The sequence below is a fragment of the Monodelphis domestica genome, chromosome 8 (genome assembly GCF_027887165.1).
Source record: "Monodelphis domestica isolate mMonDom1 chromosome 8, mMonDom1.pri, whole genome shotgun sequence".
In the NCBI taxonomy this organism is placed as follows: Eukaryota; Metazoa; Chordata; class Mammalia; order Didelphimorphia; family Didelphidae; genus Monodelphis; species Monodelphis domestica.
In genome coordinates this window covers 33,629,361-33,643,852 of record NC_077234.1, presented here as the reverse complement: position 1 = coordinate 33,643,852, position 14,492 = coordinate 33,629,361, and positions in this window count along the sequence as shown.

Genomic DNA, 14,492 nt, shown 5'->3' with positions numbered 1-14,492 from the left:
CGATCATTTGATTGAAAAAGAGTGGTGGCTAAACCACATGATAATATTAACAATTAACAGTAATAAATGAAATTAATTCATTTAAAATATTTATTAAGCATTTACTGTGTGCAAAAGCACTAGAGATCAAGACAGAAACATAAGAACGTCCCTGCTTTCAAGGGGTTCACATTCTAATGAGGGAGACAAAGCATTTGGATGGCTTCAGCCTTGGGTGAGATGGAAGGGTCCTGGGACCTTTGGGTTGTGGCAACAAAGCAGATAGCAAAGAACTTCCTTTAGGGTCATGGACAAAACCATATCCATTTCTTATTTCGAACCATTTGATTGTGCCAATTGTGACTTTAGTGATGAGAACTCACCTTTTAGGGACTTTTAAATGTCCAAGGCTTGTGATAAGAAAGTGTTACAGCACCTGTAGAGGCAATTTCCAGGTATAGCTCCAGGACTGCTTCCCAGGGACAGGCTGATAGAAGGGAATACAGACTAGGGGACAGTGCTATTCCTTGTATCCTTGGCCTTCTGATCCTGGCTGCCTTTATTACATCTAGGAAGTGGTGGTTTGACCAAATGAAGCAATGACTTGAATTCTAGACTATAATTCCTTTATTCTTCCGCAGAATCTGAGTTACTTTCACCTTACATCACACAATTTGTATTACCTAGAACCAAGCCATCAATCCAACTTCCCTATTTTCTAAATGAGGTCCAGAGAGACTGTGACTTGCCTAAAGGCACAGAGTTAGTAAGGGGAAGTACCAGAATTTGGATCTGGACCAAAAGACATATTTGTAAAGCACTTAGCACAGTGCCTATAGATGTTTAGTTAAATGCACTTTCTCTCACCCCTTGTCTTCCAATTATTTTGTTAATTAAAGCAGTGGGTCAAAGGGGAGAAAAAGCTGGTCGCGGAGCAGAAAATGCCTGGGTTCAAATCCTGCCCCTGAATGAAGAGGTTGGACCAGATTACCTCTGAGGCCCCTTAAAGCTCCAGAGCTCTGATTCTACGAAAGTTACATTGAATTTCATATCTGGATTAGCAGACAATGTTTCCTTACTGGGAGTTCCCCTCCCCACTGAAATCATAAACCCATATCCCTCATATACACAAAATCTATCTATCTATCTATCTATCTATCTATCTATCTATCTATCTATCTGTCTGTCTGTCTGTCTGTCTGTCTGTCTGTCTGTCTGTCTGTCTATCCATCCACTTATCTACCTATCCATCCATCCACTTATCTATCTATTCGTCCATCTATCTATCTATCTCTCTCTCTCCATAGATCTTTCAATCATCTATTTATCTCTATCTATCTATCTATCTATCTATCTATCTATCTATCTATCTATCTATCTATATATGTACCTCTTGAATTGTCTCTAGTCAAATATGACCACCAGAACTTATAAGGAATCAAATTAAGGCTTTGAATAAATATATGAGAATTCTGAATTAATATTGTCATTGTTGATTTTAAAATATTATAGCTCAAGCCAAACTGACTTTTAGTAGCTTTATTTGCAAAGAGGTGGAAAGACTGAAAATAGAAAAATGCAAAAAGAGGGCATAGAAGATGTCTAGCCTATCATACAAAATATTGCTCTGTTGATCAGCTCAATCCAGCAGGATTTTCTAACCCTTGACCAGAGTACCTGGTGTTCCACCCACACGGCATCCTCCAATAGGAGAAGACCTCTCTGGAACTAATCTCTCCAAAAGCCAGGAAGGGAAGGCCAGCTGCTCATTCACCCAAGAAATAGTCCAAGAGCCAAGGTGCCAAGTCAAAGCTGAGGTCCAAGTCCAAAGGCACCTCCAAGAGGCAGGTCACCAGATGAAGCAAGAAGCCCAAGATTCATGCCAGAGACCTCAAGCTAGAGACCCCTGCCAAAAAGGTTCAGGACTTTTTATAGCCTTTTCCTATCCTTTACCCTCCTCACAGGGACCAATCACAGCTTCCAAATTGCCTAGCACTGTCCAGGGGGGCAGCATCTGTAGGATCCACCTCTCATCCTCAAGATGTCAACTCTTATCAAAGGATTCACAAGTTACTGACTGAATGGGTTAAAAGAATGGAGCTCTCCAAATAAGTGACTTGTGAATTCTCTTACTTGATAACAAAGTATTAAGTAGGGGTAAAGTAGGGGTTTCTTAGACTGATTAACTCAAAATAGACAAAGAGAATAAAGAATTTCCTTTCACAAACGAGTCCAAGGGTCAAATAGGGCCACCATAACTTGAGTGAAAGGGACAAATATGGTCACCACAGCTGAGTCCAAGGATGAGGTCCAAGAACAGGACCAGGAGAAGTCCTGGGCATTCACTGATAGAGGTTATGGTAGGGACAGAGCTGAGGGTTCTTGCCAGGCTCTGTCACCATTCATTAGGACCTTCATTCAGCTGAGCATATAGATAATGCATAAGCAATAGGTTCCAAACAGAATCCACACAAATCCATAAGACCAGCAAAGTCCTAATGCTGCCCTAATTCAAAAAGTCTCCCAAATTCCTTCAACATTCTTACCCAATAACCCATGGAAAGAAGTCTTAGGTTCAAATTAGCCACTTACTACGTGTGTGACCTTGGGCAAATCACATCACCTCTGGATGTCAGCTTTTTCATCTGTAAACCAAGAAAAAAGGCTAAATTATCTCGAAGATCTCTTCAAGTTCTAAATTTGTGATCCAATTCCATGAGGCAGTTTGGGCCAGTTCTTCTCTCCCCACTCCCACTCCCAATCACACAAGTTTTATAGAGATGAAAACTGCACAGCTTTAAAAAAAGTTACAATAAAAAATGGAGAAAGGATAAGAGTCTAACTCAGCACTCTGTCCTCTATATCTTATTTCCTAATTTGGGGGACGCTGTGGTTGGTAGTAAATGGACTATCTTTGCAGTGTCAGGTGAAAATGATTTTTCTGAAACATGTCTCAGGAAAGTTTCTGGTTAGCATGTGACTCATTTGGATGTGTTTTAAAACTGCTACTGTTTCTTGTTCCCTTTCATTGCTGGATGACACAGTTTCTTCTTTTTATTAAACCCTTACCTTCTGTTGTAAAATCAATACTGTCTTTGTTCCAAGGCAGAAGAGTGGTAAGGGATAGTGATTATTGTTAAATGACTTGCCCAGGGTCACACAGCTAAGAAGTGTCTGCAGCAAGATTTGAATCCAGGACCTCCTGTCTCTAGGTCTGGCTCTCAATCCATTGAGTCATTTTACCTGCCCCCTGACCTTTATAACCTGTGATAACTTGAACTGTCTTTTCCTGGCCATTCTCAAACCTTCTCTACCTTTGTTCCAACCATCACTTTCATCTTCTTCCCCCCCTCATCAGAACCTTGGCCTCTACCTGTGCCTGATCTTGACCAGAATTGGGCCACCGTGTCACTTCCCAGTCATTTTCAACCCCTGCCCCCACTTTCCTGCTCCTCTTTGTGGATTGTCTTCCTTCACTGGGATGTTAGCGCCTTAAGGACAAAGAATGTCTTGCTTGGTTATATTTATATCCCCAGCATTTAACTCCATCTCTGGCTTATAGTGAGCACTTTACTCACTATGCACACATGGATTTATATGTGTGTGTATTTATATATGTATATACATACATATATATACATATCTATACATACACACATATACTCTGTGTGTGTGTGTGTGTGTGTGTGTGTGTATAAAGACTTTTTTATTCACTCATTCTTTGGATTTTTTGGTCATTCTTCAATCTGATGCCCCTCTAAAGAACGACAATGGAGTCAAAATGGCAGAGTTGAGCTTTCCTGCCCCTTTTACAGGGCCATCTTCACCTGAAACCATTGGTTCTATTTTTTTTTTGCCTTCTAGGGGTAAATTAAAAAAAATTCCTTCTTTTCTCACTTAATAAACCTTCAAATATGCATGGGCTGCTATCACTATATCCACTCTATTCAATATTGATTGCCTCCTTATGTGTGCAAGGCACAGTACTAGAAGGTAGGGCTACAAAGGCAAAAAGGAAAAATGCCCCCCCCATACCTTCGGTACCTCATTCCCAAAGTCCTCTCTTCTCCAGGTTAAGTATTCCCAGTTCCTTTGACTGATCCTCATAGGACATGGATTTAAGCCCTTTTACCATCACGGAAGACCTCTGTTGGCTACTCTCCATCTAATCAATATCCTACTTAAACCACAAGTGTCCAGATCTGGATATGGTCCTTCAGATGTTCTCTGACCAAGGTAGAATACAAAGACACCATTGACCTACTCCTCGATCTTGTTTCTTCCACATACAAAAGCCCAAATGGTGTGTTTATTCCTTAAAAACAGGTACTTCAAGTGCTGTGAACATTTTTGGATTTTGTATAAAGCTATTCAACTTTTGAATCAATGGAATTTTCCCAGACTAAGAATGGAATTTGCAGTAACCCTCATCACTGATACTATAAAGGCTAGATATGGGTGGGACTAGCTAGCCTCTAAGTCCCCTCCTAAATCTTAGATTCTGTGGAATCCTCTGACCAGGGAGCCAGCAGAAATTAATCTCCATTTGGGCAGGGCTTCTTTGGCCTATTTTAATTAAATAATCATTTCTCAAAAGCCCCTACTCTGTGAAAGGCAATGGAAAAAGAAGACTGAAATCAGGCAGAGTCACTACACTCGTGTGGCTGACAATCTTTTAACAGAGGATAGGTGATATCTACAAATACCCCTAATTCAATACAGAATTGGGATGAAGGAAAAAGGAGAATCCAGATTAAATAGTGTGAGATAATCAGGCATCACCCTTACAGGAAGTGCTTCATTTGCCAGTTCTTACAGGGTTTTATTAAGTCATTTGGAATTCAGGATTACTTTTCCAGGAGAACAATGCCATACATGCTTATTATATTCCCAGGCAAAGGCCCATTGCTATGGATCTCCCTGGGTAGAGGTGACCCTGGGCTTTCCAAGACTGTGGCAGCAGAGCTTAAGCCCTGGCAAGTTCTGCCAAGCCTCCAGTAAAGCCTTGGCAACCACATATGTCTGCTCTCTGAGAAGGAGCCCAGCTAGGCACAGGGAGACTCAGCCTCAATTAGATTACTCAGTGCTTGGGCTATGTTAGTTATCGTAACTCATGAAACAGATAAAATTAGAGCATGGCCTTCAGTCCTTCTTAACCCCCTTCTCCTTCCATAATGATGGTGACAGTGATGGAAAGAAGGGTGGGGGGCATCAACAGAAGATACTCAGAATCCCATAGTTCTTAGAACTTCTACAAATAGACATTTAACTATCCACATTCTCAAGAAATCCTTACTTTCCATTTTAAAGTCTTAGTTCCATGGAAGAAGAGTGGTTAAGTACTAGGCAATGAGGATTAAGGGATTTGCCCAGAGTCACACAGCTAGGAAATTTCCAAGGTCATATTTGAACCCAGGATCTTCCCATCTCTAGGCCCAGCTCTCCATCCACTGAGCCACCTAGCTGCCCCTTGAATACATTTTGAGAACTGTATGGCAGAGGATTGGTCTCCTTGGTAATCCAAGGTATTTCATCTTATGTGTCTACAAGCTCTATTCTAAGAAGAGGTCCACGGGGTTCATCAGATGGCCAAATAGAGTCCATGATCCAAAGAGTATTAGGATCCCCTGGGCTAAATGGAAGAATGGTTCATTTAGTTGGAGTGTGAAGAGTTGGTTTCATTGTCTATCCATTGTCTATCCAAAGACCTCCTCCAAAAACACAATTTCTGCTGTCTTATCTTGCTAAGTTCATAGTAAACCTAAATGAAAAGATGGCGATGAAAGTCACGAGGGATAACTTTTGAACAGAGAGGAAGCTCACTTTAGAGATGTGATAGCTAAGGCCAAGAGAAATGGAACATCCTGCCCATGGTTACACAGCTATAGGTAGTAAGCAGCTGGGATTCAAACCCAAGTCTTCTAACCCTAAATCCAACATCCTTCCTCTTATCAGCCTTTCAGAATGTCTTGCTTCCCTCAAAGCTCAGTTCAGATGCCACCTAGGTCCTATCTGATTCTTCCAACTGCTAGTGTCCCCCATTCACCCATCAAGTACCTATTTTGCATATATATATATATATATATATATATATATGACCAATGAAAAGAGGGTTCAAATATCAGCTTGGTCATTTCCTACCTGGGGGACATTGGTTACCCATCTCTTCATCTCTGGCCTCAGTTTGCTCATCTATAAAATGATAGGGCTTCTCAGTTTTTAATAACTGATTAAATGATCCAATGCAAGATCACTATAAATCTAATAATGATCTTATTATATATTATATGGTATATGCATTCATTATATATTATAAATTCAATAATAATCTTATTATTAAGAGCAAATAATAATAATCTCCTGCCACATCTCAGGCACTGCACTAAGTAGAGCCAATGCACAGTCTGAGAACTGCAATTCCTGCAAAGGTTTTGTGACTTCCTTGTGGCCTGAGTCATCACAAAATACAAGTATTTCTTCCACATTCAATATGTCATCGGTAGGCATCAGAAATTGCATGGGGATTTGGGGGAGTTTGGTGGCAGCCACAGATGACCTGCAAAAGCCAATAGATGACAGAGGGAAAAGAAGTTCAGAAGCTCAGAAACACACACATAACTGAAATTTTACAATAAGGTACTATAAACAGCCCATAAAAGAAAAGGAAAAAATTGAGACATTTTCTCTGGTAGAAAGTGAGTGTCAAAAAAATTTACAGAGATTTTCCAGATCATGGAGGTGCAGTGCCCATTACCCCCATGATGTGGAAGGGATATCTGTAAATGCACACTATGGAGAGTAGAATTTTCTAGCCATAAAATTATGAATCTTTGGAAGGAAATGTATTCAAATATTCCTTTCATAAGTAGCTGCCAATCCCACCCCATCCTGCTGTTGACTCTTCTTGCCATGACTGTAGCCTTCTGATCCTCTTGTCCAAGGGAGCGTTTATATACAATTCCAAAGATTCTGGCTTATTTTGAGAATTCCAGAGGCAGCTCCCTTGTACCCTTAGACTAGGGAAGAAGGAGCTAGGCAATGGGAGCAGGTGACGTGTGGTTGTTGGAGATGGCTCTTGGCAATCATTTGGGTGATACAACTTTTTGGTGCTTTTAAGGAACTCCCAACATCATGTCCAGTGAAAATGAGAAATGTAAAGGATCATTTCATTAGCCCATAATTGGTTCCTCTAGGAATGACCATCTGCACTAATGGTGCCTGTAGGAGACGCCATCCCTGCCTCTACTTCTTCTTTGGCATTCACATTCTAAGTGAGAGGATCGTCTCATCCTGTCTCTCCTCAGTCGCTCTTTTGAAACCCTGTATTTTATGCCCCCCCTCCCTTCTTTTAAACTCCAGGGATTCTGGGGCTGGTATTTGAGTGACATTTAGAGTAGTATTTGCAAAGAGCTTCAGTGTTCAGTGGAGATCTATATCTAAGTTGGAATTTAGTTTTTGCGTTTGGTCCTACTTTGTAATTTTATTGGGATAGATAACTCCCTGTGAGAAAATTCCCTCAACCAACATAGATAAGTACCTGCTCTGAAATGTATAGAGTTCTTGACATGGAGGCAGAAATTCTCCACTTCAAATCCTGCCTTACTAGCTGCGTGACCTTTGGTAAGTCACTTGATCTCTTTCTTCCTCAGCTTGTGCATCTGCAAAATAGGCATCATTTTAGCACCTCCTTCACAGAATTGTGGTGAGAATCAAATGAAATAACATGTAAAGCAGTCGGCGAACACTTACATGCTATATAAGTGTTAGCTTTATAGAGAGTAGTCAGGGTCACTAAACTATTACGTGACTTGTCCAGAGTCACACAGCCTGGATGTTTCAGAGGAAGGACTTGAACCCAGATGTTCAGGCCTCTGAATCTGACATTTTTCATCATCATTAATTATTTAGATCAAATCCAAAAAAAAAATTTATTAAGGTTCTACTATGTGGTAGGTAGGTGATTTGGTGGATAGAGTGTCAGATCTGGAGACAAGAAGACTCATCTTCTTGAGTTCAAATTCAGCCTCACACACTTACTGGCTGTATGATCCTAGGCCTTACATCATTTCAAGAGTGACAGCTCTTCATTTTTGTTTTCTCTACACTGTCAAAAGAGTCACAAGACTGAGAAAGTCATAAATGTTAGTCTCTGAAGCATCGGGCAAGCCCAGAGTTACAACAGATGTCAAAACCTCTCTTTATCTGATGATGATGAAGATGATGACAATGATGAAGATGATAGCTGGCATTTCTATAGTGCTTTATGGTTTTTACAAAGCACTTTATGATGATATATTATCTCATTTTGTCCTCACAAAAACCTGTGAGGTAGATGCTATTATTTTCCCCATTTCACAGATAAGGAAACTGAGGTTGAGGAGAGTTGAGTGACTTGCCCAGTATCACACAGGTAGTAAGTATCTGAGGTTGTATTGTACTTGTTTCTTCCCAAATCCATGTCTAACACTATTTATTGATAGACTGCCTCCCTCTTGTCCTGAGTCAGAGAGCAATCCTGAACTTGAATGGCTAGGAATAGACTACTTCCCTCCTGCCCCAGGACAGAGGACATACCCAAACTTGGGTAGTGAGGAACCTAGATTTAGAGCTGGAAAGGACTTTGGTGATCATCTAGTATAATAACTCCCTCTACACATTTTACAGAAGAAGACACCAAGGTCCAAATGGGCCAATGATTTACCCAAAGTGAATCAGTCAATAAATGGTAGAGAAGTCAAACCCAGGTCCTCTGGCTCCAGAACCTTGGGAAAAGGTCAACAATTCAACTTAAAGGTACGTCATAATTTGAAGTAACACATGTGAAAACTATGGTAAAGGAGTCCATCGGGCATCTTTATGAACATGGACAATTATAAATCCCAGATCTAAAGCTAGAAGCAGCCTCAGGGGCCATATGGTACAACCCCAGAAGTTTACAGATGAATAAACTCCACCCAGGGAAAGAGAAATGAGTTGTCTAAAGTGACAGAGTAAGGAAATAGCAGGGGGCTAGTCACAATCTGAGACCAAGAGATAACCATTGGATATGCTTTATGTTTGTTCCATGGTCCCAGTCTCAAGAGAAATCGAGGCAGGGTTCAGTACTTCAAGTGGGCACCTTGTAGGGAACTTCTGACAGGATAATAATCCCACAATGAGGGCAGTTAGTGATGGGCTGGGGCCTGCATCACTGGAGGGAATAATCATAGTGATTGGAACATTCATTGTTCAATTGTTTTCAGTCCTGCTGGACTCTTCATGACCCCATTTGGGGTTTTCTTAGCAAAGATACTAGAGTGCTTTGCCATTTCCTTCTCCAACTCATTTTACAGATGAGAAAACTCAGACAAATAGGGTTAAGAGACTTGCTCAGAGTCATACAGCTAAGAAGTACCTGAGGCTGGATTTGAACTCAGGAAGACCGGTCATCTGGAATTCCATCCCAGAATTCTATCCACCGCTCCACCTAGCCATCCATTGTAGATACACACAGTAACTGATACAGGGTAGATAACTTAATGTATGTTTATTGATTATCTGCCTATCTGATCACAGATCCACTAGATTATTTTGATTTTGAGAAGCCAACTAGACTAAAGAAGACGGATCTGGAGTTAGGAAACAGAAAGGGGAAAAAAAAACCTAAAACAGCCACCTCCCACAAAACCCTGCTAATATTAATTATTCCTCTCCCATTCTTACACAATCCCTTAACCAAAGCCCTTTTGCCACTTGGGAAGAGGAGAGGGTTGTTCAAGTTTGATTACAGCATCTCAGAATTGGGAGATCAGACTCAAAATGTCATAAGAAAAGAAACAAAACAAAACAAAACAAGATAAAATGCCAGATACCTCCATCCTTGGGCTAAGACGAAAGTCGTGAAAGGAGATCATTAAGATGAGGACCTTGGTGAAGCATCTTTCCCTTTCTGTCCAGCTCCGGAAATTCAGCGACATCCGGGGGGAGCTATAACCGAGCTGTATTCTAACTTTGATCTCCATCTTCCTGCCACCTTTAATGGAACACCCTCAAAGCCTCTCCTACCCTCTTTGTGGCTGTCATTGGAAACATCTTCCAAGAGCAGAGTCCTGGAACACCTCCATCTCACAAATAATGCTGCCCTGGCCATGACCAGTCACCAACATCCGTTGCTCAGAAAGCATCCATAGTGTCTCTCCAGCTCATGCCAAGAAGAAACAAAATAATCAGCAAAGGGAAATTGTGTTCTCTTCCAAATACAAATGAGGCAAAATTAAGTCAATCAACAAGTGGCCCCTCTGTGCCATGACTTGTGCTGGGTGTTAGGGATTTAATGACAGAAATCTAATTTGGCCTTGGCCTCAAATACCTTCTGTTCTATTAAAGGAAATCACATGAATACACATACCTAAGTCTATGCCAAATGTATAAATATTTATGCTAAATATATCATGCCAAATGCATGTAATATAAAATAGTAATAAATCATAATATATAAATAAAACATATAATAGAGATTTTATTCTATATAACACTATAAACTATATCTTATATTACATATAAATAAATACTCATAAATAAATATATTTGAAATAAACATATAAATTAATTAACAATAAGCAAATTCTATGTCCTAGGTTCGGGGGATACAAAGACACTTGTGAATCAATCAAATATCTCAAGAAGCTTACATCCTATGGGGGAAAATAACATAAAATTGACGAATGAGTATTTTTAAAGTATTTACTATATGCATTTAGGAGATGCAAAGAAGAAATAGTCCTTAATGGTCCTTGCTTTCAAGAAGCTCATATTCTAGTTGGGGGAAATAATGCATTAAAGTAGTTCTATTTCAGGGCAGATGGAAAGGCAGAGAAGTCCTAAGGGTGCAGCTGGCAAAGCCTAAGGGTGCTTAGATTATCTCAGTAGGTCAGATGAGAATGGCAGGGGTTCTTTCAGGGACAGATGGTAAGACCTTGAGACCTCGAGAGTTAGTGGCAGAGAGTATGGGCCTGATGGTCCTTTGTTGAACCAGAAGGTTGGTGATTCCCATCTCAAATTCTATGTACTGTAATTAGAAGAGGAGGCACTAACAGCTGGGGCAGGAAGGGAAACAGATCCCAAAAAGCTTTATTTAGAAGATGGTGCATCAGTTGAGCTTTGAAGGAAACTGGGGATTTTAAGAATCAGGTAAAGAGGAAATGGATTTCAGGCCCTGGGTACCTCCCATGCAAAGGCATCCTCCAGTAGAAAAATAATGACATTTTTTTTAAGACTGGGGATTGGACAATACCAAAGGGGGTAAGGAAAAAATGGTGATGTTATGGCATCAAGGGTTAGCAACTAGGAACCGAATGGGTCATTTGTCTTGGGAAGTCATTAAAGGATGAATTTTAAGAATTCGGACTAGAAAGGCAAAGATTTGTTAAAAAAAAAAAAACAACTCATAAATAATTTGTCTGGAGTGACTGGTTCCTGGGCCTTAATTTAAATTCAGTTCAACAAATAGTTCTTACATGTGCACTATGGACAAAGTACTTGGCACTCATGTGAATTCAGAGCATTTTTTCTTCTAATTTAGAATGCATCGGGCAAAAACCCTAGAACTTTTTTCCTTTTTTCAAATGCATCCATTGATAACAGACAATCCCCTATTCTTTCCTCGCCCCTGTCTTCACTGTTTCTGACAATTTCTTCTATTTTTTCTTACCTAGTGACAGTCCTGAGAGGTTCCTGCAGAATCAGAACACACACTTTTGATAGTAAAGGTGAACTTCATAGAACATACCCTCAAATCAACTCTTCAAGACAAATTCACTTGGGCAAGAGAGAGAGACTAAAAGTCACAATCCCATAGCAGAAAGAAAGAAAAAAGAGTGGTAGGTGCTATGGACACTTTCTAAATTTCCATGCTCTAGGACAAAGGTCAGGTTTTCCCACCTTGGTTATAGCTCTAGGTTTCAGAGCCAATCTGATAAACTCCTCTTTATAATATTTCAAACGCTGGATCACACTTTTACTTCTCTGAAAAAGAGAATCAAATTGTTTTTCAAACCATTCATTGGAGTAAGGAAGGCATGGTTCAGAGGAAAGCATCCTGTATTTAGCAGAAAAGACTTGGTACCCAGGATTACCAAGCTGGCCTTCTCTCTACCAACAGTGTTGGGAAAAAAAGAAACACTACTTCAACTGGTCAGGATGAATCATCAGGTACTTTAGAAGAAAAATGAGGGATCTCAACCATGCCATGGAATAGGAGAGCTAATAATATCCAATGGATTGGTGATCTCATCCATGGGGGTATTCCATTCAGTAATGGGGCTCATAACCTCCATGACTGCCCATCCAAAAGGACTTCTCATATCTTGGCTACAAGAGACCTGTCCAATGTTCTGAAGGCTTTTCTTGACCTTAAAAGGGTACGTAAGAATGGAACACATTCTGTTCAGTCTTATCCTTTGCTCTAATAATAATAGTATGTGACCAGACAATCTTTTTTTCCCCTAATTGCATAGTATCATGGATTTAGAGCTATAAGGACATAAAGATTTATCCAATCTAACCCCTGCATCTTACAGGTAGGAAAACTGGGGACAAGGGGAGATAAAGTACTTACCCAAAGTCAGGTAGAGGACCTGCAAAGCCTTTTTACCACCCAAAGTCAAAAACCTTTGCAAAAGCCTTTGGGCACCACCCAGCATTTCTTTGATGGCAGCCTTTATACTAGGCTTCTCCTGTGTGTCATGGGTGACAACCAACTCACACCCACTAGGCACTTTTCTATGACCTTTGGGATGATGATACCTATCTTTAATTTTTTGGAGCCTACAATGTACCATATCTCACAGCTCTGTAATAACACTGTGAAGATTATTGGTATGAAGGAGATAGACTTTTGTCCTCCTTATCCCACTCATCTAACCAAAACCCTGTTAGTTTTGTCTCTGAAATCTTTCTTTCCTCTCTCGGTGCCACTAGTCTCTTCCCTATCCAACTCACTCTTTGTATGTAATAATAATAATAATATGTGTTATTATTGTTATATTATAGTATTATTATATATTATAGTATCATATTTTAAATAATTATGTAGTTATATGATTATAGTATTAATAAAATGTGTAGCATTTATACAACCTTTTAAGATTTGCAAAATGTTTTACAAATATTATCTCAGTTTATCCTCATAACCACCCCAAAAGGTGATGCTAGTATTTACCAAAACAAGAGTGAGAAAAGCCCTGACCTCAAGGAGCTCACATTCTAATAGGGGAAGACAGTATGCATACAGGAGGAGGAGTGGTCAGGGAAGGAAGTTTTGTTCTGTAGAGTCACAGGGATTGGGAAGGAGATGGGAAAGGGGAAAGGGCAAAATGAATCAAATTAGTGGATTAGATGTCAAGTTCATTGGTCTTGAGATCTAGATTCAAAAGCTAGGCAGTTCAACTTCCTCATTTTACAGATAAGGAAACTAAGGCCCATGGAAATTAAATTACTTGCTTAAGGTAGCACAGGTAGCAAGTGCCAGAGGTAGGATTTGAATATACTCTGGAAAGCCAATGCTCTTTAGGGACAATAATACCTGTAGACGCTCCCAAATTAATTGTGAGGCTCAAATGAGATAATGTTTGTCAAAGCCCTTTGAGAGCCTTAATGGATTATAAAAATATCAGCTACTCTCACTATTGCTTGTGTCCCTACATGGTGCCTTCATGTCGTAAGTGCTGATTGAATGAATGTATGAAGTTAAAAGATGAGGTTCATGCCCCAGCTTTAGCTTATCGGCTCTGTAGTCTTGAGTCATTCTATTTCTTTCTTTTTTTTTTAACCCTTACCTTCCGTCTTGGAGTCAATACTGTGTATTGGCTCCAAGGCAGAAGAGTGGTAAGGGCTAGGCAATGGGGGTCAAGTGACTTGCCCAGGGTCACACAGCTGGGAAGTATCTGAGGTCACATTTGAACCCAGGACCTCCCATCTCTGGGCCTGGCTCTCAATCCAATGAGCTACCCAGCTGCCCCCTGAGTCACTCTATTTCTACAGATGGAAAATGGAGATATTAATGTTTGTGCCAGTAACTGCAGGAAGTTGTGGTATCAATAAAATAACTCATATGAAGGATGTAAAAAATCTTCAAAGATCCAATTAATATATAATAATATCTTTATCTTATATATAATAATAATATAGCTTTATCTTATCCTATTTCTTCATTTTTGGCCCAGGGATAAAGAGCCAGGTATGACCTCATATTCTTGAGTTAAAATCTGGCTTCAGACATTTACTAACTATGTGATCCTGGGCAAGTCACTTAACCCTGTTTGCCTCAGTTTCTTCATCTGTAAAATGAGCTAGTCAAGGAACTGGCAAACCTCTCTAGTATCTATACCAAGAAAACTCGAAATGAGGCCACAGAGTCTGAAACAATTGAAAAATGATTGAACTTACTTGAATAACTTACTCCCCTACTAGATTTTAAGCCCCTTGAATGCTGAAACTATCATTTTTATGGCTACTAAGGATTACATGAGAGAAAC